This window comes from Mus musculus, chromosome 2, assembly GCF_000001635.26.
Source record: "Mus musculus strain C57BL/6J chromosome 2, GRCm38.p6 C57BL/6J".
Classification (NCBI taxonomy): domain Eukaryota; kingdom Metazoa; phylum Chordata; class Mammalia; order Rodentia; family Muridae; genus Mus; species Mus musculus.
In genome coordinates, this window is record NC_000068.7 from 115,327,972 (window position 1) to 115,355,966 (window position 27,995).

The window sequence follows — 27,995 nt, forward strand, 5'->3', positions numbered from 1 at the left end:
AAAGAAAATGTTCATAGATACTGACTTTGATGGATACTTTGATAGATAGATACTGAATGTATATATACATATACATGTATATAATATTTCTTTCTATGTGTGTCTGTGCATTTATGTGCGTGTTCACATGTGACTGCAAATGCCTAAGGAATTCAGGAATTCTCCCTGAAACTAGCTTTAGGAACTGTTATAAATGATCTAGTGTAGGTGCTTAATACTGAACTTGAGTCCTGTGCAAGCATTTTTTTACAAAAAGATTCAGCTATTGGTTGACATGAAACTGCAAATTATATAATATCTTCATCATTTCTCAAAATTGATGAATATTTTATTATATAATTATTAGTACTGAGAAAACCACTCCACATAGATATATAATACAGGGTCACATGTATGTTTGGGGTTATTTTTAAAAATACTGAAAACTGTATATTGATTCCAGAGCAAAGTTTATTTAACTTTTTTTTTTTACAAAAATCAAGTCAGTAGCTCAATTGAAAAAATTCAAAATTCAATTTTCTAAGTCAATACAATCCAAAGACAAACTCATGCAGTACTTAACAAATGAGAAACGGTGGAGGGAAAATATATACAAGTGTCCTTTTCATAATCATAGCATAATTCCAAGAACATCTCTATAATAACAATAACAATCAAAGCACTGCAGTTGATAACACACTTAAATCTAAACCGTAGTGTTTCAGGTGGTGTTCCCTGGCTTTGGATGGCGGGGACATACTTTGTGCCAAGTGTGTGTTGTGTGTTCAGAACAAAGGGACAGTACCTTTGTGTGATGTGACAGGGGAAAGTGCTGCCAGAAGGGCCTCAGATTTGCTGAACATTTTATCCTGAATGGTTTTTAGCAGTTGCGAGTTCAGAACCATTAACCATCACCAAGCTCATTGCCACTTCCATATTCAGTTATGAAACTCCATCTGAGGCTGTGATCTCATATTTAATCTGTATTACAGCTTCTCAGAATGACATCATAACTCAGTAAATGAATATGCAATACGACTAACTTACACGCTCCAATAGCTTTTGACTATTTAGGAAAATGAGATTGTGCTCTAGTACGGATTACCTTAAAGCACAAACATCTGAAAGGGATCCAGATTTGACACCAACTCAAATATTTTGAAAACTTCCCTTTGGAAAAAGTGTTTTGTTGAACATGGCTGAGCCTCAGTTCTCACACTTCTGTAAATTATTTCAACATTTTGAAGTCCAGATAAACGTACAATGCTTGTTGAGAAACGAAGTAATGGCAGTAAACATAAGAAGACACATTCTTCCCTTTTTAAGATTTATTTTCATTTTGCATATGTGTGCATGTTCCACTTGTGTGAAAATAAAAGTGAAAACCAGAAAGTGGCATTAGATACCCCAGAACTGGAGGTATTGTAGGCTGTTGTAGACCATCTTAGGAAGGAGGTGTTGCAGGCTGTTGTCGACCATCTTAGGAAGCGATCTTGAACCCTGAGACTTCATAGTAGAGAAACAGGTCCATGTAACTTCAAAATGTGGGCAAGACCAAAGCAGGTCTGTAACTTAGCATGAGAAAGCCATTATTACAAGCCCCTCACTTCTTTCTTCCTTCGCTCAACTGAGATGTAAATTCAAGCTGGGTAACATTAAAATAGTTTAAAGAGTATGAACAAACTTCATAGGTAAAAAACCGAGCCAACACATAAGGCAGATCATTGAATAAATAGGAAACGGGGGTAATTATAAGATGAAAAAATCTGAACCGTAAAATAGTCATTATTAACACTGATTCAACTTGTAATTTCCCAGATGAAACTTGTTAAAAGTTAGAAAACTTTTCAAATCTTTAATTATACATAAACAATATAATTTATTTTTATTGTTAACCATTCAAACCAATATAACCCTTAAATATAGATATGTATTTTGTCCTTCAACAGCTCCAATATATTGAGGATTGTAAATATGATTTACAATTCAGATATTAAAATAATTACTTGGCTTCCATGACACTAAGTAACTCTCTAAAATGGATAGAGGTAATATTCAGAAAATAAAAAATTACTGTGGGCCAGTGTTGGGCATCAGCTACAGTACCAGCTAATAATGAGAAAGATAGGCAACTCTCAACAATGAAGTTACATTCATCTCATATCAAACAGGCTGCTTTAAATATATGTCAGCTAGACTGCATTTATTTAGTAGAAGCCCTAGACACTGAGATTGCCTGCAGCAAAAACCCTGATCCGCATAATCTATAGTCTCCTTATCTCCATTGCAATCATAGACACTTTCAAAGACACTATACATAGCTTATTATTTTGCAAATTGTTGGAATTTTTTTCTTTGCTTTTAATTATAAGCAAACAAGCAAAGTAGATAAAGATGAAATATTTTTAGGTATAAAAAATGGTCTAGTGAGATAGAAAGGATCAAATCTTAAAAGGGGAATTAGAAAAATAAAACATAAGAAAAAGTAAGAATGTGTTTATGATGGGAAGGATTTACTTTGTGTTCTTTATAAACATAAGACAAGATAAATATTATCAAAGAAGATAAGATGAAAAGGGGCGTTATCAAAGGCTAATGTATAAAGCAAGCCAGCTGTATTCATGCGGAAGTTCATAGTGTCATTGTCTGCATTTCTCTTACTCATATTAATAAAGTAATTAAATAAAAAGATGAGAACTACCATCCTCATTGCTATGAATTAAGACCCAGTCATGATACCAGGCCTTAAGTTATAGAAACAGCTGCTAACTATACTGAATTCATGGTGAGAGAGAAGAACTCTGACAGCATGCACAAAATCTCCCCCCCCCCCTTTTTTTTATTGAAGACAGTATTTCTAAGAGGTTCCAAGTACCATTTGCAGAATAACATTTTGCCCAAAAGTTCTAGATGAAGGAACAGTCAGCTGTCCTTCAGTTCCAACACTGAGAAACAATACTGTAGTTAAAACCCAGTGGGATTTTAACTACACATTCTGCCATTGGCACCATTGGAAGCAAGGCCAAGAGAAACCTCTGAATATGCTGCCTTCAAAGAAGTCTGTTATATGGGCATGATATCAAAATATAAGACCAAGCAGGTGGGAATCGGTGCATGAAAATAAAAGAAGTACATACTGAATCATGCCATGAAGTACATCCCAAAGACCAGGTTCCACCTATGCCATCCACTCCATCACAGTGAAGAGAAAGAGAAACGTGCCCTGGAAGGCTCAGAAGGTGGACAAAATGGCATGGTGGACACCATCATCATCAACCAATTATCACACTGGCCAGTCAAAATCTGAAGAAAAAAGAAAGTCTACATACATGGAAAGTAGGAAATGAAAGTATTCCTAACCATCCATGATGCTCCACAGAAACATCAGAAGAGTCAACTAAACTCACAAGGAGAAAACTGTAATTATTCAGCAAGCTGCTATACACAAAAGTAAATAATTTTCCCAGACATAAAGGAGTTAGGAAAAAACAAGGAAGAAGGTAGCTCCCATGGTTCCCAAGTACCCACTGAGCAGCTTGTTCCTGTAACTCTAGCTGCCTGGCATCTAATGCCCTCTGTTGACCTACAAGGTACCTGCACATAGATGAGCATACACAGACACAAACACAGTGACACACACACATTTATAGCAACTACTTATAAAATCTCTTTACTTTCTAAAATATCACATTTTAAGAAATAGATGACTAAGGGTTTAATACAAAAAAAAATGTGTGATTTATTTAGGAGAAACACAGAAAACGCTTAAAATTTTCAAAAACTCTTGAGGTAGAGATCTGTTTTTTAATTTAAAAAATTAATAATGTATAGATTAAATTCTCTGTAAATTAACATATAAATCAAGTATAATTTCAATATAATTACAGCATGATTAATGAAGGGGATTATCCATTGAATTAGTGATGAAAATTTAGAAGAGGGTTGGGAGAAGTAAGGTATTTCCTCAAGATATAAAATCTATTTTAGGGCTACAGAAGTTGAAACTTGTACATTTTCAGAAATAGATGGCAGACCAATTAAAAAACAGTTTAGAAGATGAGCTAAATACATTATTTAATATAAGTCTCTAATTGATGTGCTATTGAAAATCTGGCCACTGTGGGAAGAGGGAATAGTTAATAAATGATGTTGGAATGTTCAGTTTATTGTTATAAAAAAGCATAAATAAGACCTCTTGTATTTCTAATTTCAAAATAAAATGTGTCAGATGAACCCATTATTCCAGGTTAAACAACAACAACACCAGAGAAATACCATAAAATTATTAGAACACATTTGATTTTCTTTCAAATCCTTGCAGTGTTGTATTGGAATATGTCCTTGAAATTCCTGTGCTGGAATCTAATTGCTAGTGCAGCAGTGTAGAAAGGAGGGATCACTAAGGGATAGATGAATGCTATAGGTCATGATTCAGTTGTAACCCCAGCACTTGGGAAGCTGAGGCAGGAGGATTACCATGAGTTCAAGACCAGCCTGGTCTACATTAGGTGAGAGAGAAGTTAGTTATGGTAGGATAGCAGTGTAGACCAAAGAAAGAGTTCCGGGCACTTCCCCTCTCTATTATATAGTACTTCCACACTTCTACAATCCTCTGAGGAATGGCAGAACATGTGGCTTTTGCCACATGCCAGTGTCTTGACATTGGATTCCCTATTCTCCAGAACTCCAAATAAATGCCTGTTGATTCTAAATTATCCACTCTAGGGCATTTCATTTTACAGCATAAAACAGGTCAAGACAAATATTCCTTAAGCAGTCATAAATCTAAGAAAACATTTAAAACTTGCTATATTACTTTATGAAAATAAAAACCTCAATGCATAATCTGTACAAAATAATAAAAGCAGAGTGAACGATGAGCAAAACACAATGACTTTGAAAATTATAATAAAATGTAGATGCATATCAAAACTAGATGGAGTTTATAGACTAAATTCAGTAAAAGAGATTAAATTTAATACTACCTAATGCTGGCAAACAGGCAAAATTTGAAAGGTGAGTGTCAGAAATGGCAACATTAGTCAATTCTTTTGAAGACAGCTGGCAACACTCGTGTGCATTTAAATTGCAGGGTAGTTTTTCGGCCATAAGTTCATCACTAGAAGTTATTTGAAAGTTACTACTTGTGAGAGTGAAAATCCTGGGGACTTGCATGTTCATTACTGTTTCATCAAGTAGATACCAGGTCTACATGGGACAGCCATAAGCCTGCCAGTCAGCATGCAGCCTGGCAGTGTGACCAGTCAAATACCAAGGCATTCTGAACTCTACCTGTACACTATGCTATGTGTGTGGATGGAGCTCATCCCAGGCACAGAAGCAAAAGAGCAAACATCTCAGAAATATGAAAAGACAAACCATGGGAGATAGTATAGAACAGGACAGAGGATCCAATGACAAAGAACGGGAGCTCCCTGTCATTTGCCAACATCCAGGAAACATTAATGCGGGAAGCAAGTGGCTCTCTGTGATGATGAGCAAGAAAATTCTAGGCCTCCATAGTCTAGTAAAAATGTACATACTAGGCAAGGTCTTACTAACACGGTGATATTTTCCCCCAGAAAACCATGTCCTGCTTGTTTGAAAATAATTGTAAATTGTGGAATTGTTTCTTATTGGTCCACTCACTCAGAAATAATCATGCTTGTTGACAGTTCTGAAGATATTATTGTTGAAGTCAGTCGGGTCTGTGTGTGTCTGAGTCCGCACTTTGCTGTGATAAGGAAGAGGAGAACACAAACAGAAAATATTGGTAGGAAATGTTCTTTCATCAAATCTTAGATCCCTCGGCTCTTAAAGTATACTGCTATTTTCAGCTATGCAACTAAGAAAAAGTGTTGCCAGTTAAACCATGATGTGCTCTCGATAATCGATAATTACAACTGTATATCAGCACAAGAGATGTTACAATAAGGAGAAAGGTGCATCTGGCACTATACTGAATATTGTCTGTGATAAGTAACCATATCCAGAAATACTGTGGCAGCAGACTTTAATAGTAAGGTAAATACAGAATTCTCTTAGCAATAAGGAAGAAAACAAGAACAAGAGATGAATAGAAATGAGGCCAGTCTCAGGGATGCTTTTACCTTCGTGGCTCCAGTTTGTCTCCATGATGAGAAGCTGATACGAAGAACTATTCCCTTACTCTGTGGGGGCCTTTGTTAAGCGTTTATGATTTCTATGTACGAAATGGTTTATTCACCCTCCCAAGAGTCCTCTCAAAGTCATGCTTTCATTAGTGAGATTCCTAAGAATTTTAAACTCATATCAGCTTTTCCTAGTGCTCACGGGGGAAACGGACAGTGAACCACACCGTACTCCTGACTTTATCCATAGTTTTCATGTTTTGAAGATTTTAACAGGTTACACATCAGCCAAAGGAAATAAGAAATGCCACTTCCACTTCCTTTTGTGCATATTGCTTCAGTTCTTTTGTTTGGTAGCAGACGGGCAAGGAAGGACCATTCAGTTCTTGCAAATCCCATCCTCTTTCCTTTTATGGATTGCTAGATAGTTCGAGGTAATATGAAGGCCTCCTGGAGCGAGCTGTTTATGTTCTGATCTGAGAATGGAAACTTGCTCGCTGTGGGACCTTGTTAGTGACCCCTCCCTCTGTCTGTGACACCTGGATGATGAAGTAGCAACAAGAATTACCTCATAGGCGTGCTGAGAGAATTGACTTAGGGTAAAATTTAAATTGCAAAGGAACTTAAAAAAGTAGCTGGCACTTGGTAAGCTACAAATATTTGTCAAATAAATAACATTAGAAAGCATAGTTTGAGTTATTTCTGTTTATACTATTATCTAATTCCTACTATTTTAACCTTAAGTTTACTTTTAGCTAATAAAAAAAGACATAAAATTTGTATGTATTTATGGGGTACCATCTGGTATTTAAATGTGTGTACATTTTGTGTAATGTTTAAATCAGTTCACATACATCTCTCTTCTCAAATATTTATCATTTTATGGCAAAACAACTAAAACCTAAGGGTTTTTTTTTACAGTATTTTATTATTGTGCATGGCCACCTAAGCTTCACTATTAAGTTATTTTTAGTTGGAGGGATGAAGGTTCTGCCACACTCTATCCTGTTTAGCTCCAAGTGAATGACACAAACACAATCAGATTTTTATTAATAAGCTGCTGGCACTGTGCTGAGCTTGTTCTGAGCTATTCAAACCTGACTGGTCTATTAATAACCAGATAAATGTACCAACTAACGTGTGCTTCATTCCACATGTATCCTCAGGGCAAGCTTCTCTTGGGCACCTGCTCATGGTCTATCCTGCTTCATGGCTATCTTCTTCTTCCACTCTCCTTTGTCCTTCTCTCTCCTCATGGTCCTTACCTGAGACTCTCCTACTAGCTCCAAAGTTCCACCTGTCTCTCTTCCCTGCCCAGTCATGGGCTTGAGGTTTTTATTATCCAATCAGAGATGACTGGGGAGCATAATACAGTGCCCATGTTCAGGCTGCAGCCTAATCTTAGGGCACAGAACTCAGCATCTGAATACACAAAGCATAAAACCAACCCCAAGACTGCACATATTTCTTCCTGTTCTTATCAAACTGCAACTTTGTATCTATTAGCCAAACTGCCTGCACTTCCCACTCTCCCAGCATCTGATAGCTATAAGTCCACTCTCAATTTCTATGAAGTTGGCCTTTTCAGATTCGGCATCCATAGAAAACATTTAGTACTTGTCTTTCAGTGCCTGCTATTATTTCACTTAACATGATGAACTTGGATTCCATCCCTGTTGACAAAAGCAATATAATTGATACAACAGATAAATAAATAAACAATAATAAAAACTTAAAAATAAAATAAAAATTGTAACTTCAGTCAAATTTCATGAAAGATAAGAAATAATATAAAAAGGGAGAAAAAATGAGCTGTTAAAAAAATGAAGATCAAACAGTGAGATAAACCACACGTTGTAGAATGTTATTTCTTTTACAATGTTGTAGAAGTTATTTCTTTGAGGTCTAGTCAATACATTAAAATGTTCTTTAAATGCTCACCGTCAAAACATGCAACAAAATCTAACATGCATTAATTGTGAAGAAGTATGTTAGATAACTTATCATTATAAATTGGAAAATATTCAGGATAGAGGATGGAGATTCTGGCATGTATCACATATCCACAAAGAACAAAGAGTGAAGAACCCACATAATCTATAGATCAAGTGACAGAGAAAACCCAGAGTTAAGAAGCCCTCATCTATTAGACTTAGCAGTTAAGTACATCCCTGGTGTCCTAATGGATCTACCTCATCTATTTTTAGAAACAGTCGTACAAGAAAATTAGTCAGGACGTAAATAAAAGTTATCAACATTACAAATTACAAGATGTTCAGAAACTAAAAGCTCCATGAGGAACTGTCTGTCTTCTAACACTAGCAGCTCCTTTATACTAGGTAAAACTAAAGTAAAAGGCAAATGAAACTTGAAAAATACCATATTCTGTAACAGATACACAGGTTCAGTAGACATTCTTACTATGTAAAGAGTTCTTGTAAATCAATATTAAAGCACAGCACAATTGAGAGAAAATTTATCAAGGAACACAAATAGAGAACAATCCACAGAAGTGAAAGTTAAGTTGGCCAAGTAGCAGATGTTTGTGTGTAAAGCTTCTCAAGGTTTTATTTTAATTGGAAATGATATTTATTTACATTTCAAATGTTATCCCCTTTCCCAGTTTCCCCTCTGGAAACCCTCTATCCCCTCCTCCCTCCTCCTGCTTCTATAAGGGTGATCACTCACCCACCCACCCATTCCCTCCTCCCTGCCCTGGCATTTCCCTACACTGGGGCATTGAGCCTTCTCAGAACCAATGGTCTCAACTCCCATTGATGTCTGACAAGGCCATCCTCTGCTACATATGAGGCTGGAGCCATGCGACCCTACATGTGCACTCTTTGGTTGGTGGTTTAGTCCCTGGGAGCTCTGGGGAGTCTGGTTGGTTGAAATTGTTGTTCTTCCTATGGGCTACAAACCCTTTCAGCTCCTTCAGTCCTTTCTCTAACTCCTCCATTGGGGACACTGTGCTCAGTCCATTGGTAAGCATCTGCCTTGTGTATTTGTCAGGCTTTGGCAGAACCTATCAGGAGACAGCTATATCAGGCTCCTGTCAGCATGCACTTCTTGGCATCCTCAGTAGTTTGGTGTATGTATATGGGACTGATATCCAGGTGAGACAGTTTCTGGATGGCCTTTCCTTCGGTCTTTTCTCCACACTTTGTCTCCATATTTCCTGCCTTGAATATTTTGTTTCCCCTTCTAAGGAGGACTGAAGCATCCATACTTTGGTCTTCCTTCTTCTTGAGCTTCATGTGGTCTGTGAATTCAATCTTGGGTATTCTGAATTTTTGGACTAATATCCACTTATCAGTGAGTGCATACCATGTGTGTTCTTTTGTGAGTGAGATACCTTACTCAGTATGATGCTTTCTAGTTCCATCCAGTTGCCTGCAAATTTCATGAAGTCATTATTTTTAATAACTGAGTAGCACTCCATTGTGTAAATGTACCAAATTTCTGTATCCATTCTCTGTTGAAGGACATCTGGGTTTTTTCCGGTTTCTGACTATTATAAAAAAGGTACTCAAGGTTTTCAGAACTGAAAGCAGAGAAGAAAATGGAAAAAGCCTTCTTCAGGCATATCCTGCTGCTGGGAATGCAGTCATCCACATTCTTTTAAAAAAAAATACTTAATTTTATACCAGAAGTTTTAAGACAGGTGTGCAAAATGACCTCACCATTTTCACTTCAAGTAATAGATTCTAAGGAAATAATTGCAGATAAAAGTAAACAACTGTGCAAAGTCGATTCATTGCCAAATTGTTATTAGCAAGAAAAATAAAAAATATCTCTACTACCCAACGACCTAATAATCCTGTATTGATAATTCAGCCCAGGGAGATTATAGAATACTAGAGGATACAAAATATATCATTTTTTTCTTCTGATACATGAAATGAAATTCATAAGAGCAAAATAGATATTGCTATCTCAACTGCATGATCACAATCATTAAGTCCATAATCAACCTCAGAAAGAGATACAGCTAAGTATTAATTATGATGATTTTTGGTTTCCAGATTTTGGAGTATCTTTATTTTATTTCATTTTTAAGTCACTATATTTTGAAGTTCCTATATATTTTATTAAAAAGCAAGCTAGTTTGTAAGTCTCTCTCGTTAAAAACAAAAGTCTCCATTGCTTAACAGATAGGCTTTACACACATCTGCTTCAGAAAAGTGAATGACGTAATCAGTTGATCTGTAGACAGGCTGTGTTATTCTTAGTGCCCAGAGGACTTTTGTTTGCTCAGTTCACACTTGTGTTACGGGGAGAAGAGAGGGGAAGAGGGCCCAGCATGAGAACAGTGTGAGACATGTTCAAATCCATTGCTCACAGCAGGGAAAAACAATTGCTGCCTCTTCTACTTCCAGTGACCTAGGGGTTAGGAGCGCAGTGTCTTAAAAAGGATCCAGAATTGCCTCCCACGTGGCTTCCCTGTGTTGTTTTTACTTTAGTAAATTCACAGGAAAGAGACCCTCTGAGAAACCTCAAGGCTTATATGACCGCGGTTCTCTTGGGTTAAAAGTCTTCAATAGACACCTGTTTATCTTACAAGAGGGCTCATGGTAGGAGTCAAGGACCCATATGACTACCCTAAGCCGTATGAACGATCGGCTCATTAATTTCTAAGGATATTACCACAGTCTCAAAAGCAATTCCCTGTGATTCCAAACCCCCGTAGATGGAAAGGAGTCTTTTGTAAATACATATCCCTTCTTGACAAAGAAAAATAATTTCCCTATTATTCTTTCCCCATTGCTTGTTTACGGCTTCTCCTGGTGTCAATCATGAGTGTTTCAGTTGTAGATGCTGAGAACAAAGACAAAACTAGGTGAATTTAGATGTTTGTTTGCAAAGATGTTTGAAGGGATTTATTTTCATCTGGCCATTCAGATAGGATTAAAGGGATTAAGTGGAATAATAAAGGCACATTATAAATGCATATGTTGTTTCTAATTAATAGGTTCAAATATGAATATAAGATATGTCAAATTATTACCGAATAGCCTGTAATTACATTATTTTTAAATAATGGGAAGAAACCCATGAGTCATTAATGAAGAGATGACTTTGGAATGAAGGCAAGCTCATTCTGCAAGTGTAAGGCTGTACAAGACACATTTCCTATTTATACGGACAGTTAATAACATCTATTATGCAGTCTTTGTCCTGGAAGCCTGTGTTTGTTGAGAGAAATACTTTAAACCAGAAGCTAATTACATAGTGCTCGAGTTTCTCTGGCAACATCAAAAGAGACAAAGTCATTTGTGCTTTAATGAACAATTTGAAAGGGAAAAATAAATTCTCAAGTTGAGAACTCCGTGAATTTGAGACAAGGGGAATGTAAAATTAAGAAAATATTAAATTATAATTTATTTTTTGGTATATGACAACAAAAGTCATAAAGAGAATATGATTTTCTTATTAATTAAAAAGAACTATAGCCTTTTGAGTTTTGCCTCTAGCGATTGCCCTTCTGAAAATTACTTAGGCTCACTCTAAATAAAAATACCAATTTTTGAAGAAAAATGTTCTCTTCAGCTATCTTTATCCAAATTTCTCCCTAAATTATACAACTACCACATTTAAAAAACAAACAAACAAACAAACAAACAAACAAAAAACTATAAAGACTCATTTCAAAGAACTGGTAGAAAAGCAAGATATTTTAAAAATGTCTTTAAACTTGACTCTTTATTCTAACCAAAACATATTTTCAAATTAATATTACAAAATGACCTTTCCATTTCTACATCTGGGTAGTAGAGGGAATTGTAAGAGTGTCCACTTGGAACTCAAAGAGCCTGGGGGCAAGTTCTTCTCTACTATGATATATACTGTGAGGTCAAGAGAAAGAAGATACTACTAAATGCCTACCATTTAATAAAATAAGTAGAAAACCACAAGGAAGTTTCAAGAGGCAGCTAGGCTCCAGGCTCCAGGCCCCAGGCCCCAGGCCCCAGGCCCCAGGCCCCAGGCTCCAGTACTTCATTTAGGTCAGTATTTATCCACCAAAGAAAATCGTCAGCATTTATGAGAGAAGAAGTCTACATCTTATGGAATATTTGCACTTAGAAGAACTGTGCTCAAGGCCAGTCTTAGGCAAATTCAAAAACAAGTGAAAAATAGATCTTTGGTCTCTTCTTTTTCCTCTATACTTTTTGACTGTTTTATCCTAGTGAGAATCTCTGAATCAAGCCACAGACCTATACCATCCTGCCTGTATTCGTACTCTCATTATATTAACTTAACAACTCATTCATTATCAATAACATTTTATATTCATGAAGACCATTCTGGTTTTACCTTGAAATCTCAGAGGTGAGACTTCATCTCCCAGATGATAGAATCCTTTCTTTTGTGCCTCTCCTGTTGTTGCTTTCATTCTTAACCAGGGATGAAATCTAATCTGTCGAAATTGTCAGCTGACTTCCAGTATATACCAAACATTTCATCAAGTGTGCAAGAGACTCAAACAATGACCTGCCTCTTCTTCCATGCAGTATAAAGTCATGAGCAGCTGTTGGCAGCACCAGTGCTCCCTTGGATGACATTACCCCTGGAAGGGTGTGTCCTGGACCACCGATACCTGCCCTTCAAATCCCTTCTGCTACTTCCAACTCTACCTCAAATATCAAAGAATCTAAAGTAACACTGGAGCAATGGCTGCTTTTCCCTCATCCTTCCAACAGTTTGCCTAATTCTTATACAAATTCTCTGGCATGCGATGGCTTCTCTATTTTTCCAAACATGAGAACTACTCTACCCTCCAAGGCAAAGCTTTAGAAGTCATTGATTAAAATGGACTACTAGCTGAGAAGGAACATACACATCACAGCCTTTGTGGCCTCGATAACTATTCCTGTTTTCAAACATGACAGAACACCAAGGGACCCCGTATCTACCTCTCTTGCTGCTGCAGCAATCTTAGGGAAAACTAGGTCATCTTTTAACACTGTGACATTCAATTTTGAATCGCATATCTTGACTCTCGTGGTCGCCTTATTTAAAGCCCTTCCCTTTGCCAATACTTTTGAACTCAGAGAGATGCATCCATCATAATATGAGATTGGATCCGTAGCTCCGGGTCCCAGAATAATAATCAGAGGTGTATATATAAACTGAAAGTCTCTGCATTTCTCCGAACCACCCCCTGTTGTAGGAATGCTAAAATAATGCTAATGTGAGAAAAGATATTCCAGTGTCATTTTAGATTTCAGACACTGTACATTTGTACCCATGATTATGTCAAAACATACACATAGGCATCATTTGAGAGAGAATTTATTATAAAAGAAAATATAAAAAAAACCAAAGCTAGCCTGACCTTGCTTTATTTATTTTTTTTAAATCAGTGCTTGAGCTGAGGTTGAATAAATTTGCCCAGCTTAACATGAGAATGTATTGGGTTGAAAATAAAAAATAAAATTGGGAACCCTATTCATGTGGAATGAAAAGAAGATCACATAAAAGAAACATAAAACACCTTCCTTCTGGCATTAAAAAAAATGCAGTTTTTTTTAAGTAGGAAGAAACCCACCTTTAAATAATATGCTTTATATGTGGAGAAACAGAGGCCCCATGGAGAACCTCGGGAGCCAGCAGATTCACATTTAACACAGATGTTGTGTACCTCGTGGGACTGGTATGTAGAGTCTGATATTTGTTTGTCTTTGGTATTTTTTGCTTCTGTTTTTATCCTGAGGTCAGATGGGCACATGGATGGCTAAGCTTCCTTTTGGGCTTCTATACCCTTGTGAATTTAGCTCAGATATGCCCATCCTTGTGCACCTTGTGTAACAGCATTATGCTTATTAATAATAAGCTTATGCTTATTATTAATTCATTTTTAAAATCTTTGACAACTTAACTCCATAAATGTTGATGTCTTTTGGTCATTTACATCCCCTCCTACCCTTGCTGGACCCCTTCTTCTCCCAAAGTACTCCCCTCTCTATTTTCAATGTCTTTGGTTTGTTTTGTTTTTGTGAACCACTGAATTTAATTAGGGTCACTTATATGAGCATAGATGAGAGGTTATTTACTGAACCATGGGCAAGTTACCAGTGACTACACCACTAAAAATATGACCCGCCCCCCATCTATGGTACATTATAGACAGGCCTCATCTTGTGCAGGTCTTGGGCAAACGATTGGAGCTGCCATGAGTTTGTGAGTATAGTGGCAACGTCAAATCCATAAGGCAACGTGCCACAGCAACCCCCTCATCCTACTGCTCTTATAATCTCTCGCTCTCCTCTTCCACAGTGCTCTCTGGGCTTTAGAGCAGTGATACAAAGCCCTCATTTAGTGATACGCACACAACAGTTACTATTCGCGCTTTGACTAGTTGCGAATCTCACCATTGACCTATGTCTGCACTATGACTAAGGCTGAGAGCGTCCCTATTCTGGCAGCTCTTTTCTAGAATCATTTATGTTCTCTCCTCACGGTTGGGCGGTCGTCTGTGGTGCATGCTCCCATTACCACCCTCTCTCTAGATCTTCCTTTGGCTGATCTGATCTGATTGCTGTCATGGGCAGGGCTTCACAGGAGTCTCAGATCTGGTCGCAACTCCGCTACTTCCTTCTGCTCGTTGATTGCTACTGCTGGCCCAGCTCACCTGCAGCTATCCCTGCATGCTACGCGAAGTCTGTGTGAATGCTCTGGCGTACATTTTAGTTCTCACTGGGTTTTTAGGCCACTTCTTTTCTGTAGTCTCCCTGTGCTCTGCTTGTCCTTTACCCCTTAGTCTGAAATTCCTGAGCATGACTCTTAGAGGGTCTCTGGCTGCTACCAGCCTGCCACAGGAGCAGAGGTCTTTTTGAAAAGGTGTCTTGCTTCTGCCGTGTCAGTTGCCAACGCGAAGTACCAAGCACTAAGGATGTTTGTGCCTAAGTATGGTCCTTTTCCCCAGCTGTTGAGAATATCCATTGCTTTTCGTCTGCCTGATTTTTCAGCTCCTCCCAGACTTTCTTATTACCTGGAGACTGTGACAAACCTTCTGATTATAGTTTGCCATTTTGGATCTTCGACAGAACTTTTTTTTTTTAAAGAAGAGTTATTAAGTCTGTTATCCTAAACCAGGTCAAATTTAGATGATTCAGAGTTAGCTTCCAATTCTGAACAATCAGTGAGCCTGTGGCCATACTTCATTTCAGCAAGCCCCTTTATTGAATGCAGTGCACCCCCAGCTTGCTTTGCCTAATTTCCCTTGGACAAAGCTGCCAGGGGTGGGCACAACATCCACTGTCCTTCATTCTTGGTTCACTCTTTGCTCGCTTTGCCAGCAACAGATGTTTCTTAGATCATACTTAAGCTAATGGGTGTGAGCCCTCAGAAAGAATGTAAATATTAGTAATAAAAGCTCGCTAATATCAGGGGTTGCTTATTGTTTAATCCTTCACAGTCTGGTCAACAAAGAAAAGATATCACAGCCTCGTCATTCGTTTCTAAAGGGTTCTAGATAGTTATTTATTATATACTCATTGTAAGCTGCAAATCTACAAGCTAGAAGCTCATCCAGCAAAACAGAACCAAAAACGTCTGCCCAGCAGTAGCCACCCAGCAGGAAATGAACTCAGTGGCTTCTTTGTAGATTTTTTTATGTCTCTTATTTCTTTATTTGGGCATTCTTAAATGTCACATTCTTGTATTTCTTTTATTTTTTTTAATTCTCATTTTTTTGTTTTTTTGTTTTGTTTTTGTTTTTGTTTTTGCCTATTTATTTTCCAAAAAGAAAAAGAAGTTGTCGAGTTGGATGGGTGGAGAAGTGGGAAGGATCTGGGAGGAAACTGTGGAGGGGAACTGTCATTAGAATATATTGTATGAATTTTAAATAAAAAAAAATAAAATAAATTTCTTTTCAAACTTTCAGAACAACGGGCCCTCCCTGAGTTTAGTTAGACTTCTCCTTTACATGGGAAAACAAAGAAGTCAAAAGGGCCTAAGGAGACAAAAGATTATATGGCAGACTAAAAATTTCACCTACAGAGAGGTTTCAGCAGTAAGTTTTAAGAGTTTACAAGAGAAGCAAGTAGCAGCCGAATCACTAAGAAAGCCTGCAGGATGTGTATTAAAGAGCAGTTCAGGTAAGGTAAGAATTACCCATGTCCTCACCTGTCACCCACTGCTGCAAACCCTACATGGCTCTCGCTGTCACCTGGAACATTTTCTTGACTCCTGAACTGTCCTTCTCTTTGAATCAGCCTGATAAAGTCTCCCCTCAGTTGCCTTTTGTCACTCTGATAAATAAGGCTGGTGACATCATAAAGAAAAGGAAGCGCATTGTTTCCCAGGATTGAGGGTAAGGAGCAGGCATTGGCTCAGCTCTCTCTGGTCAGAACCATCTTTGTTACATGACTTTATGCCACGGGTGAGCAGTGAACAACATACTACAGATAAAGGAGTTACATCTTGAAACAAGAGGCTACAGAGACTCACGACCCACGTGGTCCCTTTCAATAATATACTCATGATGAATAAGTGAGCCTTTCACTAGACATGTTCCTTCTGAGGACTGAGCCTCCAGCACACAGACTCAGGTACAAGAGAAATCAAATCCAAAACCACGAAAGTCACATCGACCTGATTTGTGACAAGTTGCTTCTCAGAAGAAATAATTTACAGGGATGAAAATAGACCATGTGATCAACACCTCTGTCCAATGCAAATAAGACCTAGTAAACCTTTGAGACAGGAAGTAGGTTACATCCCAAAGCTGACTCTTTGAACTAGGGTTCAGATCATCTCTAAAGGGTCTTGCACATCTTAACATTGAGGCTTGTCATGTGAGACTCCTTCTCTTTGTTATGGTTCTAATCCCTTAGCATCCTATTATGTTATATGTACATATAGTGCTCTCTAAAATACCTGGCCTGTTCAACACTGGAAAACATTTATAAAGCCACCCTTAGCTCGACTTGTTGAATAATCTCAGGTTCCTTAGTGTTTACTACTACAGAGATGAGTCTGCCTTCTCATCTATTAGTTTGACTGACTTTCCTCTGGAATCTCCTTGGGATTTCCTCATTTGTTCCTTTTCTATCTAAATCTCAAACACTGAATAATTTAAGAAAAAAGAAGCACCCAGAGGGTGATCCTCAGTCCCCTGAATGACTACATACATCCTGGTATTTTACCTGATTTTTGCAGCTAGGAGCATTGTTTTTATGTCCAGGTCTCTCCTATAGGATTCTACTTGGCTATGCTTTTATATGGTATCTTTTAAATTTCCACACACATTCTCTTTGGGAAACAGTGAAAGAAAAGACATTTTCTTTCAAATCCTAGCCAGGTATCAAAGCTTGGAGAAAGAAGGAAAGTAAAGAAGACTGGGAGATGGGGAAAATGAATGAAAGGATTAAAGGAGGGACAGAAGAGGAAAGGAAGAAGACAGGAAATGAATGAACAAGAAGGAGAGGAAGGGGAAAGAAGGAAGAAGAGAGGAAAAGGAAAAAGAAGAGAAAATGAGGGAGTGAGGAAAAAGAATGGTGTGGAAGGAAGGAGGGGGAGAGGAAAGGAAGAAAGGAGGGAGGAGGGAGAGAGGGAGGGGAAGGAAAGAGGGGCATCTAAATGCTAAATATGGGGGGGGGGGTTACTTTCCACAATTAAATAAGGGAAAAGTTGTCTTCTGTTTGATTTTTTATTTAGTAAAATGTTCCTAACTGAAACAAACTAACAGATGTTTGAAACATTTGACTGCAGATAAATTAAAAGAAATGAGTGTATAATTTCGAGGCTGTAAGACTTTAGATAAAATCTTACAGAGGTGGTCATTTTTCTGAGTTAGATAGAAAGGCTTAGGCACAGACATGAATACATAACCATCTGTTTATGTGTGAAACATTACAGCAGGTTCATATCAAACGAGGCTCACAAACAAAATACAGGATTCATCTCTGATCATAAAAAACCCTACATTTATGGCAGTTTTAGATGTTGTGTACATTAAATTTAAATTTGTCTGTGGTAGACTCACATGCTGTAGTGCCTGCTAATCTGGAGTATAGCATGGATTCACTCTGTGTTGACATGACGGGCACCAGCAATATGGTCATTAATAGAAAAGAGGCTTCAGACGAAACACCTTGATGATTATTAGAGTTTATAATTTTATATAAAGGTTAACCATCATTTATATGCACAAATCTTACTCTATCGGACCAATTATATAACTGAAAACATATACAGCATCAAAGATCTGTGCTTTGCAGATTGAACTTGCTAGACCGACCTAAAGGCAGCCCTGCTATAATCACTGAGAACAAACAAGAAACCTGAGTGTGGTTTATAAAGAAGAGCAGAGTTACCAGGGTGGAAGGGAGCTCGGAGCTTGGAGAGGGGGCGGTGATGATCAGAACTCATGTTCTATATGTATGAAACTGTCAAAGAAAAAAAATCCCAAAAAGTCATAAAAAAAAAAAATGTTAAGAGCCTGAAATCCAAGTTGGCTGCTGATAACATCAGATTCTGAGCTTGAACTTGATGACATTTTGTAGATGAGCCACCTGCCATCCACTTCCCAACACACTTGTTCAAACTTGCTTAGAAGAATGTCATACACTCTAATCCTCAAAACCTTGAAAACTAATGTGCGCCCCAGGCATTAAACCTGTAAACTTCACTTAACCTTTTCATTAAATTCCAGGAACCTTAGTCCGGTTCTGGCAGCTGACCCAAGCAAAGGATGTTAATGCTCACTGGATGCACACACATTCTTGTGTCACACGGCTGCCGCTTGCTCACTGTGGGTAAATGCCAAATGCATCTGGAAGAAGAGTTTTGAAAACAATTCGACAGCCTGAAAGGTTCCAACAATAAAACAGAACTCTTTACATGGCAAAGCCAAACAAATAACTCGGGCAAGTATAATTAAATAAATCTCCGGCTTTGGTGCAGATGGTTGTTTCTACTGTCTGTGTCTGCTGGGGTTTGCTGAAGTTGCTTTAGTCTATGAGAGAGAAAGAGAAGACAGAAACACGGAGAGAGACAGACAGACAGAGACAGGCATAGAGACACAGGCACAACAAGGCACAGGAACTCTGTGTGTGTGTGTGTATATGTGTGTGTGTGTGTGTGTGTGTGTGTGTGTGTGTGTGTGTGTAGAAGGCTTTTTTTTATGAGACTTGGCATATTGCATGTTGCAGGCTGTTGAAAAATGAATAAAGACAGGAGAGAGGGAAAAGGCAAAGCGCATCCCATTGGTGTGGGAGGAAAGCTGGGCTGCCGACTGCCCAAGTGCTAGATCTGCAGGTTAGCCCAGGGGCTCCCAAGATCATTTCTTTACTCCCAGATTTTCATGTTGAATTATCACTCACAATCTCTAAATGAACAAGCCTCTTATTTTATTTAAGACACACTGGGCACTTGCTCTTGACTTCCTGCTAGGCAATACAATATTTAGTGTTTAGCTGTTACACACACAAATGGCAAGAGATGAAACATAGCCTTATAAGCATAATTTCAATTAAAAAATATTTTTTTCCAAAGAAACATCTTTGCCCCAAGCTTTCAAAGACAGACATCAGTGATCCGCATTTGCTCAGCTCTGCTTTTACCTAAGCAACTCTGACCGCAGACGTCCATAAGGATCCATCAGGAGCTTTAGGCTACGGCCTCTTGGCTTTGGCCTGAGGCAAGGCTGGGGGCTAAGTACTTTTCATGTGGGGGGTAAAGAATAAAGCAGAACTCATCAGGCTCGGACTGTTACATTGGTTCCAACTGGTACCCAGAAGCATCTCCCTAGAAGATCTGCTTTGACTGTTCTCTGCTGCTGTGAGAGTGAACAGCATCATAACTTATTTGTGACCTACTTAGGAAAAACTCAGTATAGACTATGGTGAAGGGAGATGAGTTCAGTAGAACAACAACAACAAAACCCTTCTCTTGATACAACCCTGATACAATATCTAAAGGGAATGCATTGCTATACTGTGAGTCTGGGAGAAGAACAAAGGTTCTGTGTTCCTTTGTTTGCTTGCATGAACTTGAGAATGCCTTAGTTGGCCCACATAATTTTCTTTTACACGTCTTTTTTTTTTGTATTATATATTAACAGCATTTATTTTGATGCAGAGCATTACACAAGATAGAAATCTTTTTTTAACAGAATATATAATTTTTAAATAATAAAGTCAATTCTGTTTTTCTTCAGATTGAACAAGAACTGGACCAAAAGAAAACGGGTGGGTTGTTGCCTTGTTAAGTGACTTTAAATTCTTCTGGCCAAAAGGATGCTCTTAATCCAAGCCTATTGATAAGTAACAGGGTTTTTTTTTTTTTTAACTTTTGGTCTCCAGATGCAACATTTTTAACTTTACGACTTGGAGGATCTAGTTACAACTCCAGCCACCTGCAGCACGGAGGGAGAGACACCTGGCACTTTGCCAGGAAGCACTCTGCCCTGTGGATGTGCTAACAGGATTCCTGGGCTGTTTTCATCCCTTTGTGCTCTGCCCTTTTCTGACTTACTGTTTTTCTCCAAAAGGCTTGTAGCTTTAATAAAAATGGTGTTAGTGAATGAAAGCATTTAACACAATAACCACAGAAACATGATATTTTCCATGCAATTATGGGCTCCATTTCAAAGACCATCTCTTTGAAGAGAAAACAAATGCCTGCCGAGGGGTTGACGGTGAGAAGTGGATTATCGCTGTCCTGAAGATCTGCTCAGTGGAAGCTCTTGGCAACAGTGAGCCAGTAAACCTGAATTCAGCAGCCTCGAACTTGATGCTTCAAACCCAAGTACTGAAGGCTGGGTATGACAGTACACACCATTAATCTCAGCAGAGGCAGGTACGTCTCTAAGAATTGAAGGCTAGCCTGGTCTATATTGTGTGCTCCAAGCTAGAGAGAGCTATGGAGACACTGTCAAAAAACAAACAAACAAACAAACAAACAAAACAAAATCCACCCCAAACAACAACAACAGCAAAAGACAGCATCCCATCTTTTAGAATTCTAGTTTAAAGTTGTGAGGAAACACCAAGTGTTTGATGCAATTATATCAGGTGCTACTGGAATGGAGGCAAATCAATTATATAAGCTTTGAACAGTCGAGTGCTCAGAAGCAACCACCTCATACAAGCAGTAAGATCAGAAAAAGGGAGTGAGTTGACATATTTATGGCCTCTCAACTATACAAGGAGTGGATCTGTTTGAGACAATACCAAACCTTAGCAATGAGTATGCTTAACCGTTAGTCCAGTAGCTCTAAGTGCTGCAGGCTAGCTTTCAGGGTGTGCACACATATGGAGCTCAAATGCCGATCAGTTACGGCACCATTGCCAATTCCATGTGTTAAAAATAAAGGAAACTGTAGGAAGTTCACTGTGGTTCTGTTCCAAGAAGTCAAATTATGGAAGTCCATGTAGGCATCCATCAAAGTCTGAATAAGGAAACATGGAGTATCTACATGGTGGAGTTCTGTTGACTCATAAAGAATTATGACAGTAAGTTATTTGAAGAATGAATGGAACTTGAGATCATCCTCTTAGGTGAAGTCAGCCAGACTCAGGCCAGTACTTCATGTTTATTGTCTTACACAGAATCAAGATTACTTTTTAAAATATATAAGTAAATGAACGTGTCATAATGAAACCCGCTATTTTATAGTAATATGTGTGTGTTGTAACTAGTATACTCTAATAAAAATAAAATAATTTAACAATCAGAAAAGATTTTTAAGTAATAGTACACTGGACGCACTGGTGGAATAGGGATGAGACACTAATGTGTCAGCCCCAAAATGATTATACTTATGGAAATTTGTCCTTTCTTGTGCTTCAACAGTCAATATGTCTCTATGAAAGGAATGATTGCGTTTGGGTTCCTCTAATCATCCCCTTACTGTTTAGTGTTGGCAAAGTTTAATTATAAAAATGTGGAAACGTTGAGGGTGTTGCAGATTGATCACTAATCTATCTTTCTCTGATATATCATATGGTGTTTTGAATAATGGCCCCATAGACTCAAATATTTGAATGCTTAATGGGGTGGCATTTGAGGTGTGGCCTTGTTGGAATAGATATAGTCTTATTGGAGGAAGTGTGTCACTAGAAGTGGACTTTGGGATCTCAAATGTCCAAGTCAGGCTTACTGACTTTCTCTTTCTCTCTGTTCTAGCCACTCCAGATGTAGAACTCTTGGCTCCTTCTCTAGCACCATGATTGGTTGTACACTGCTATACTTCCTACCATTATGATAATGAACCAAACTTCTGAGCCTCTAAGCCATCCCCAATTAAATGTTTTCCTTTATAATAGTTGCCATGGTCATGGTGTCTCTTCACAGCAATAAAAACTTTAAGACACATCACAATGGTCATTTGGCCACATTGTATGTTTTATAGGTACACTCATACCAACCTGCCATGTTTTGATGAAATTCAAAATCAACTGACAACATCAGTGTTTATCATCCCTGAACAAAGCATGCACAGCACTAGCCGGAGTTTATATACACCCAAATGTCTCTTTTCATAATTAAATTTGTAAACTATAAATTCCACAAAACTTAAAAGTACAAACCTATCAGTTTGGAAATCCATATATTTGGGTATTCTAAGCTCCTCTACAGATGCAGAAAGCTCCTTCATGTTTCTTTCCTGTCAGTCTTCACTGTCAATCCCTGCAGAAGGAACCACTGGGCTGATCATTTTCAGTCAGTATAAGTTTTACCTATTGTAAAATTTTATATAAATGAACAACTGGTACATGGTCTTTGCATAAAACATCATTTATACCATACAATGTCCATTCCTATCTCTACTGTTTGATATGTCTCAATCCATTTCCATGGCTTTCTTTTTCCTAGAGTAAAACTAAATATTTCAATTTTCTTCTTTAAAATTATATTTTAATTATAGATTTTATGCCTCATATTTCCACAAAGGTTAGAAATAGAAATTTCCAATTTCTGTGAAAATTTTTATTGGAATTGCCTTGAAATTATGGTATTAACAATATTAGGCCTCTGGATCAATGAATATAGTATGTTTCTACATTAACTGGGATTTCCTATTCTTTCTCCCAACAATGATGCATTGCTTTCAATAAAAAAATGCATATTTTAAGAAATTATTTCAGAACTTTATATCTTATACTATTTTGATTGAAATAGATCTTTTCTAATTTGATCGTTTAATTGCTGAAAGTATATTAAAAAATACCAGAGATTTTTGCTTATCTTTTTGAACTTTACTCTGTACTTTCCCTAAATTCACTTATATTTCTGTTAGTTGCTCTACAGACTCCTTATGTATTTATTAAGTAAATAATTAGGTGGTCGTAAATATATGTGCGGGTGTGTGTATACACATGTATATACACAGTATTTCTTTTCATGAATTTGTTTACTCTCTTTCCAAGTTTACATAGGCTTGAACCTAAATACAATATTGAAAGACAATGCTGAAAGTAGAGGTTTTTATCTTTCCCTAAATGTAAGTGTACTCTCTTTGGTAGAATGGTCTATGACTACCAACTAGGACAAGAACTGAATGCAAGTATTCATATTCTTGTGCACTTGCTGTTATTTGGGGTGGGGTAGGATGATTTTTTTCATCTATTATTAAGAATGAATTATTAAAATCACTATAAATTATTGCGGCACTGTCTACATTTATCTATAATGTTATATGAAATCTGATTTATTGTACTTTGATGAGTTCCTCTTGGACATAGCATTAGATCTTATGAATGAGTCTTTTAAGTTTGCAGTGTAAGTGCTGGGATGGCTTCTGATGTTTCAACTTGACTGCATTTCTCTATTGTCCTAAGAACTCCCCTGTAGATTTCTAGCTAAGAGGTCATAGGAAAATATTTTGATTCGAAATAGGAATGGAAAGGACCCAGTAGGCCAGTTACAGCGTGTTGATGCATTCACATACTAGCGCTGCTGTGAAGGGATTCTTTTGTAAATGGGATTAAAATGTCCTATTCCATTGATTTTTTAAGCTAATCAAAATGGAATATCCTGTAAGACATGTATTAGACAGTCAGAGGCTTTTAAAGAGGACCGGGGTCTTCCCAGAAGGAGAGATGCCAATGGCTATGCCATGTGCTCACGTGCTTTCCTTCCTTCGTGCATCTTCTTTTCTACAGTGCTGTGGAAATCAAGCTCTAGCCCATGCTAAGAGAGTCTGAACTCATCCAACACCCTCCCTGATTCAATGTGTTTGTCCTGAATCTTGGCTGAGAATCTACAATCACCACTGTGATAAAACAGCATCATCCCTAACTAAAATTTGTCCTTACACTCACAGGCAAGTGTATTCCCCATTGAGCATCAAGGAAACTTCTCTTACAACAGACAGAGGCTATTGCAGAAATCAACAACCACAATGAATGTACAGAGCTGGGGAGCCAAGTTCCAATGGATACACCTACAAAATAGTCCTGCACCTAAGGTTCAGGAATCATTGGGAAAGAGGGGACAGAAAAGTGGCATGAACCAGAGGATCAAGGAGTTTGCCGTGATACTATGTCTCCTTGGAATGTAAGAAGCCACACACATGAAGTTGCACCAGCATGAGTGCTTTAACTGAACAAGGACAACAATAGACATGCAAGTGTGGACAGAGGCATCAACTCTACAGGAAGGGATACAGATAGCTAAGGATCACTGAGGGTGGAAGAAATAATCTTCTGAGGGGAAGAACACACTAACTGGTTATCCAATAATAAATGTTCATCCCTGAAAACAAATACGCAAGTAACACTACACAGAGTGAGCATGTTGCATTTGGGAATACATATGCATATGCATGTAACAATAGTTAATGAAAACAGAGGCCATGAGTGTGAAGGGAAGCAAGGACAACTGTATGAGAGAATTTAGAAGGAGAAAATGTGAGACGAAATGGTGAAATTATAATGAAATGAAAGAAGTTATAAAAAAGAAATTCTCTGTAATAATGTAGATATATAAATTTTCCTAGCAAGACTTTTTAAAAATTGCTTTAGCCATTTTAACCTGTGTTAGGATATTAAAATTTGTCTCTGACTGGTGATGTGCCGTTTCTACTATCTACTTGGAGTCTTTGGTCTATGTTTAACGCATTTATTATAAATAGGTGTTTGCATACCATTTTACTATTATATTTTTCCATAGTTGTTATGGTTCCCATTTCTGCTCTTGCCTTTGAATTTTGTAACCTACCACAACCATATTTTTCTTTGTGCTTGAATTTAAATAACTCAGTCAGTAAGATGTGAGGATCAGAGTTTAATCTGAAGAACTCACATAAAAATGCACACTTGAAATCCCAGCTCTGAAGAGGTAGGAACAGAAGACTCCCTGGGCTCACTAGCCAGTCGGTCTAACACACATGGTGAGAACTGTGGAAATGAAGGTTCATGGCTTCAGGTTAGTGAAAGACCTTGTCTCCTAGGAGTGGACAGCCCCCCTCAGATGACAGCAGAGGTCTCCACACACAGACACACACAAACACACAAAGACACACACACACACAGACACACACAGGCACACATACACAGACACACACAGACACACACACACTACTTACATATACATGTGCTAAAAATATGTTTCTTGGTTCTATCACCTAGGAAACCTGCACAACCTCCCTAGTTTCCCTCTCCTCTTGAATACAGTTTATAGTTTCTGATTTTCTAAAAAGTATTTATGATAGTTCAGAACGTTGCATTCTTCTAGAGATTCTGGATTCAGTTATATCCTACCAAAGACTGTTGAATATTTTGCTTACTTTGGGAGGCACTTAACTTATATGGACTCAACATCTAATTTCCATTTATCTTTACGGTGGGCAGCAGCTTCCAGGTCTAGTCAGTTACTATATAGTCTTAGTTGTACTATTTGGAGCCCCAGGAAATCTAGAAGGATCAAACAGAAATGTGGCTGACACAATTTACTCAGAGAACTTAGTGTTCTGTGCCTTTGGTTCTTATTTCCAAGATCCTTTCTCTAAGGTTCCAGCTACTACGGTAACTTTGGAATCCTCTCTGGGACATCAAGCTCAGAAGATTGGTCTGAGTTTCAGCTGGCATGCTCTGTGCCTCGTTATAGCTATTCATCCAGCAAAAAAATGGCAAGTGAGAAATAAATGCTATTGTCCCCGTCCTTCAACAACCCCCTCTCCTTTTATTTCCTGTCTGCTTCGAATCATTCAGTTACTCTTAAATATTTTTTATAACTCCTTCAGTGCTCAAAGTTAATCTCTGTGGGGCAGTATATCTAATAATAAAAGCCTCTTGTTATGAGAAGTACAATCTCCACATGTAAAATCTTTACACTTTAATAAACCACAAATTGTTCAAATATATTTAGCAAAGATAACTGGGGATTTTCTGTTTCTATAATTAGTAGTAGTAGTAGTCTACAGGTAAGTAGGGTGGTCTGCTATCATGAGAAGTGATTTCATGAGGAAATTTTTAAATCTGTAAATCTTGCATTGGCTTTCTTATAGTTGTGACAAAATACATTGTCAAAAAAAAAATTAGAAAACAGGCTCGTTTTGGTTAACCGTGCAAGAAAGATTTTAGTCCAAAGTGGTGGGAGAGGCATAGACATTTGAGGGCCTCAGACCACAGCAACATGGTACAGACCAGAAAGCAGAAAAAGCATGATGGAGCCGGAAGTGAGTCTAGCCTTCAAGTCTCACATCTATGGCCTATTCTCCCACCTCCAGATTAGCACTATAGACCCAGAATAACAAAATAGTTGCACTAGCTGTAGCAGTGGGTACATTCTAAGGTTGAGTTTTGTAAGCTCCTTAGCACTTGATTTTCTCAGAAATTCTCACAGGAGAACTTTGGAAAACTGAAAGTGGACAGATTCCATTGGTTGCTGTAGTGCTAGTTAAATCTATCACTATCAATAATGGAGAAGGTAAAAATAAAATGGCTATTATTTTATTTCAAAGTAAAATAGACCAGTTTGGAAGATGAAATAGATAGTGTTATGAAGGACACAAAATACTTTCACGAATTTTTACCACTGCATCTGTGCAGGGATGAATTTTCAAAGAACTGGGCCACTTCAGAAAGCAGGTAAATAACTTTTCAGAATAAAGTTTTCAAAAATTTTTTTCTGTACACTTATACAAATTTTTCTTCTGTGTTTGGAACAAGTAATTCATTCTTAAGTGATTTGGAGTGTTTAGAAAAATGCTTGGGATTCCTTAGGGAATTTAGGAGGCGACTGGGATGCCTTTTGAAGCTGTCAGTAGGCCATCAAGAAGAAATTGAGACTGCACTTCTAATCTAAGGCCTTTGAAGAGAAGCTGCCCTCCCTAAGACCTCCCCGCCGGACTTTAATCATGCCCTATGTGCTCTTATTACCCCTACATTTTTTTCTTTTCAAATTTTATTAATTATACACTTTACTGCTTAATCTTCTTAAGATATAATATTCTTATGATGTTTTCTGTTGAGGGAATCTATAATTTTTTTTTACTGACTCTCAGATTAAATTTGATATCCCTAAGTATTTAGCAGATATTTAAATTGTTAGCCAAGTGCCAAAACCTCCTCCTTTTCCTCTTCCATCGAGCTTTGGCCATAACAACCAATGCACTCTTCTGTTTTACTCACTGCTGCCATGACAACTTTTAGCATAAAATTCTATCCTATGCTACTTGTCCAGCCCTGCCACAGTAGCCTTTTCTTTTCTTAATAATTTTTAAGAATTACTTCCAAACCATGGCCCTTCTGACTGTGACTACAATCTACATCAATATTTCTATTAATTTAATTTATAGATATATATAAAATAATTGTCAGTAAATTTGTACTGAGTGCCTACAAATGCCTGAGATTTAATATGGACTCCACAAACATGAAAAGATTAGAGGATACAGTACCCAAACTCAGGGAGCTTTATGCTGATCCAGCAAGAAAAATGAAATATAGAGAC

At 37.7% G+C, this 27,995-nt stretch overlaps 1 long non-coding RNA gene and 1 pseudogene across 1 annotated transcript; one reads left to right on the plus strand and one right to left on the minus strand.

The window, feature by feature from the left end:
• Positions 1–1,294: 1,294 nt before the first annotated feature.
• On the minus strand, positions 1,295–16,309 carry 4930528P14Rik (RIKEN cDNA 4930528P14 gene). Its single transcript, NR_040516.1, has 3 exons — positions 16,218–16,309; positions 5,629–5,713; positions 1,295–1,624 (listed from the first exon to the last, which is right to left on the minus strand). It is a non-coding gene; the product is annotated as an RIKEN cDNA 4930528P14 gene (long non-coding RNA).
• Positions 5,212–5,772, plus strand: Gm18967 (predicted gene, 18967; annotated as a pseudogene).
• Positions 16,310–27,995: the final 11,686 nt, after the last annotated feature.